The sequence below is a fragment of the Elephantulus edwardii genome, unplaced genomic scaffold (genome assembly GCF_000299155.1).
Source record: "Elephantulus edwardii isolate Elephantulus edwardi_28Jun2011 unplaced genomic scaffold, EleEdw1.0 scaffold00056, whole genome shotgun sequence".
Classification (NCBI taxonomy): Eukaryota; Metazoa; Chordata; class Mammalia; order Macroscelidea; family Macroscelididae; genus Elephantulus; species Elephantulus edwardii.
Genome location: NW_006399806.1, coordinates 13,862,060 through 13,866,823, shown reverse-complemented (window position 1 = coordinate 13,866,823; position 4,764 = coordinate 13,862,060). Strand labels below are relative to the sequence as shown.

The 4,764-nt window shown below is 40.0% G+C and overlaps 1 pseudogene; it reads left to right on the top strand.

Moving 5' to 3' along the window:
- The first annotated feature begins 3,859 nt into the window (after positions 1-3,859).
- On the top strand, positions 3,860-4,402 carry LOC102865788 (annotated as a pseudogene).
- Positions 4,403-4,764: the final 362 nt, after the last annotated feature.

Sequence of the window (4,764 nt, the reverse complement as noted above, 5' to 3'; positions counted from 1 at the left end):
TACAATCTCAATCTCTTCACCTTCCATCCTGATGCTGCTAATTGGTCCAGTGGAGATTCTCACCACTGGAAAGACTCAGTAGGACTTTAAAATGAATTTCAAATAGTCACCATTCTGAATCCATACTGACCATTTTACGTGTATATGAAAAAAGTTTCAATCTTGTTGAAAAAGTGGTATAAATCTAAACTGATTGGCCTTTTAAAATTAGTTTCATATATAATTAGTATTCTGAATCTGCAATGACAAGTTTACTTGTGTGTTGTTGTTGTTAAGTGTCATCGAGTCATAGATAACTCATAGTGATCTTATGAATGAAAGATCTGAACGTTTGTATAATTTTCATCGTTTCTCCAAGTTCATAGGGTTTCTGGAGGCAAGCTGTTTCAGAAGTGGATGCCACTCCTGCTTCCAAGCTTGTTTTAATTGGGGAGCACCACCAAACACTGTCCCCTATGGGTAACCATTATCACATTTGACACATCAGTGTCACAGTGTTTAGCATCACAGAAACAACCAGTTGCCTCTGTACAGCAAATGAACAGACCAGTGCTATATCACTTGGAAGAATGTCTGACCAAAAACAATTAAAACTAGGCCTGAGGGCCACAGATTAAAATGACTAACTGGTAGCATAAATTTCTCAATAGAGCTCTCTCTCACTATGTGGTTGTTGCTGTTGTTGTTAAGTGCCATTGAGTCATAGACAACTCTTTGCAACTCTATGGACAAAAAGACTTGGACACTGGTATAACTTTCATAGTTTTCCAAATTCATAGAGCTTCTAGAGGCACAGGAATAAGATTTATTCGTGTCCAAAAATTTGTATTAGCATTGCTCAAAAAGAGGTCCAACCTTTGTGCCTTATATTTTGGAAAATAATTTCTAAACCCTTGGGATGTTATGCCTAAGTAGAATAGCTTTCTTTATCTGAAACATTGGTTCACATTGAGTAGTCTTACAATATACTTAAGGTGTTTGTTGTTGTTGTTACATGCTATCGAGTTGCCTGCGATCCATAGCGATCCTATGTGCAGCAGCTCTCAAGCCCTACCCTGAGCCAGTCTCACTAATTCCAACACACCAACCTCCACCTTAAGATTTCAGTTAACAAACCAGAAGGCTCAGCAATGTGACTTATCATGAGCATTCACAATAACTCAGTATCAACTAAATTGGAGATTGAGAGCAACCATGTAGACGACTTGAAAACTTAAAGTAAAATGTTAGAATTTTTATTTATAATTAAATGTGTAAAGACCCAGGTTTAGAAAACAAAAAGGAAAAAATGTGCTCAACATAAAAAAAAAAAAACCTTATGAAAATCAAGCTTTGAGTTGTAGCAACAAAGGATTTTTCTATTTTGTATGGGCTTTTATTTATTTGTTTGTTTTAGTTATTTGTTTCATTTATTCATTTATTGGTTTGGTTGTTTTTTGCTGTTTTTTTTTTTGTTGTTGTTGTTGTTGTTCTAACTTGCTCTTTATTTACAGGAGACTAGATGATAATCCATAGTAGATTGTGTCACTAATTCAAAAGCTAAATTTGCCTAGTTGTTCAAATGCAACAACTGTTCTTCAAGAGAAAGATATTTTCTCATTTGCAATTTGAAGCCCCAAAGCCCAATAGGGAGCTTGCTATGAACTGAAATCAATTCCAGGACAATAGCCTTGAAATTTATTTGCTCTTCTATTTATAGCAAATTATTAGATGATGTAATAAGCATCAAAAGAAAATGAAAAGGAAAAAGAGTCATTGTATTAAGATGAGTTGGTCACTGTACAACCATTTCAGAAGGTAGTACATGATCAATGGAAAAGAGAACAAAACTTATGGCTACACTGATGAAACTGGCAAAAAACTGAGTTATTAAATACCAACGGAAATATTTGAATAAAATTATGAAAACATTCACTAATCTGTGTCAAGAAATCTGGAAGACAGTTCTCTGACCAATTGACTAGAAGAGTTCCATAAATGTGCCCATTTGCTTAAAAGGTAAGTCAATACAATACATAATTCATCAGATAGTACTGATTCCACATGTAAGTGAAAATTCTAACAGTGTATCAAGCTGAATTCAGAAAAGAACGTGTTGTTGTTGTTTTGTGCCATCGAGTCGCTTGTGACTCATTACAACCCTGTGTACAAGAGCCCTAAATTCTGGTCTCTCCTGTTCCAACCTCGTTGTCTTCAACACACCTACTCCCATTACCCCAATCACTGAATCGATCCATCTCATCAAGGCTCTTCCTCTCTTGCACTGTCCCTCTACCCTCCCAAACATAATGTCCCTCTCCAATGACTGGTCCCCCCTTGCAACATTCCCAAAGCATGTCAGATGAAGCTTCAGAATTCTTGCTTCCAAGGAGCAGCCTGGTTTCCCTCTTTCCAGGACAAATCTGTTTGTTCTCCTAGCATTCCATGGTATAATCAACACTCTTCTCCAACACCACAGCTCAAAGGCCTCAATTCTTTTTCTATCATCCCTAGTCACTGTCCAGCTCTCTGCAGCACTTGCGAAGACTATAGCCCCGATTAGACTCACCTTAGCCTCCAGCCTGACGTCATAGCTCTTCAGTACTCTGGAGAGGTCCCTAACAGCTGGCATTCCCAATGCAATCCATGTCTTAATTTCCTGGCTGCTGGTACCAAGAGTATTGATTGTGGAAACAAACAAACTAAAACTGTTAACAATCTCAGTTTCTTCACCATCCATAATGATGACGCCAATTGGCCCAGTGGTGAGAGTCTTTGTTTTCTTGGTGTTGAGCTTCAATCTATATTGGTGTTGAGCTTCAATCCATATTGAAGGCGGCAGTCCTTGTCCTTCTGCAGCAAGCACTTCAGTCCTCCTCAGTTTCAGGAAACAGCACTGTGTCATCTGCATGATGCAGATTGTTGATGAATCTTCCTCCAATCCTGATGCCACATTCCTCCTCGTACAGCCCAGTGTCCCTGGTGCTCTGTTCTGTATACAGATTAAAAATATATAGAGACAGAATACATCCCTGGTGGACACCCTTCCTGATTTTGAACCATGCAGTGTCTCTTTGCTCTGTTTTGACGATGGCTTTTTGATTCAAGTATAGGTTTCAAATAAGAACAATCAAATGTTCTGGGATTCCCATTCTTCTTAGAGTCAACCACAGTTTGTTGTCTTTGCATAGTCAATGAAACACAGATAGACATTCCTCTGGTATTCTCTGCTTTCTGCCAAGATCCATCTAACATTAGCTATAATATCCCTAGTACCATGACCTCTTCTAAATCCAGCCTGCACATCTGGCAGTTCTCTGTTGACATATTGTTCCAAAACTTTTTGGATAATTTCAGCAGAATCTTGATGGCATGTGATTTTTTCAGTAATTTCTGCACTCTGTCGGGTCACTCTTCTTTGGAATGGGAACAAATATCAATATGCTCCATGGGAGAAGGTTAGGTTCCTCCTGGGTGATAACTGCCTCAGAAAACTCACTGGAGGGTTAGCTATGGGTTAGTTCTCACTCTATGATACACAGCAACAATAAAAATAACATTTTTAATTTAAAATTATTATGCAAGGAATATATGGCTATTATATTAACAGGTTTTTTTTTTTTTAACAGGGGTTGTTGTTTTTTATAGGAGTTATAAAGTTCCCTAAGACATATTATGAGCTTTCCATGCTACCCACACAAAGGTCCATATGGCGTTGTTCTGGTTCCTGTTGTAACTTAAAGGGGAAACTTCCACAATGTCCAGAGCCCTTGATTTCCTACAGATGAAGGAGGAGGATATCCTTAAATTCCTTGCAGCAGGAACTCATTCAGGCAGCACCAAACATCACTTCCAAATGGAACAGTACATCTGCAAAAGGAAAAGTGATGGCATCTACTTCATAAACCTGAAGAGGACCTGGGAGAAGCTGCTCTTTGCTGCTCCTGCCATGGTTGCCATTGTTGCCAAAATCCAGCTGATGTCAGTGTCATTTCCTACAGATATACTGGCCAGAGAGCTGTTCTGAAGTTTTTGTTGCTGCTACTTGGGCCACTCCTATTGCCAGGTGCTTCCTTCCAGGAACCTTTACTAACCAAATCCAGGCAGCCTTCCAAGAGCCTCATCTTCAGGTGGTTACTGATCCCAGGGCTGACCTCCAGCCTCTGACAGAAGCATCTTATATTAACTTGCCCACCATTGCCCTGTGTAACACAGATTCTCCTCTGCGCTATGTAGACATTGCTATCCTGTGCAACAACAAGGAAGCTCACTCAGTGGGTCTGATGTGGTGGATGAGGGCCTGGGAAGTCCTGCGCATACGTGGCACAATCTCCCAGGAGCACCGCGGGAGGTCATGCCTGATCTGTACTTCTACAGAGATTCAGAAGAGATTGAAAAGGAAGTGGACGGCCCATGCTCCTGAATTCACTGCTGCTCAGCCTGAAGTTACAGACTTGTCCGAAGGCGTCCAGGTGCCCTCTGTGCCGATTCAACAGTTCCCTACTGAAGACTGGAGGGCTCAGCATGCAACTGAAGACTGGGCTGCAGCCCCCACCGCTCAGGCCACTGAGTGGGTTGACACAACTGTGGGATGGTCTTAAACTGTCTTTTAAAAAGTGGAAATCAGGTTGACGAGAAAGAAACAATACATTTCCTTTAATAAAAGGACATATTGTAAACATTTGAATAACAAATATGAACTTTTTACTTTCCTGGATGGTCCTTAGAATTTCTGTCCTACTCAAACACTCTCTGGGTAGTCACTGTGTCAATCAGTCTCACTAA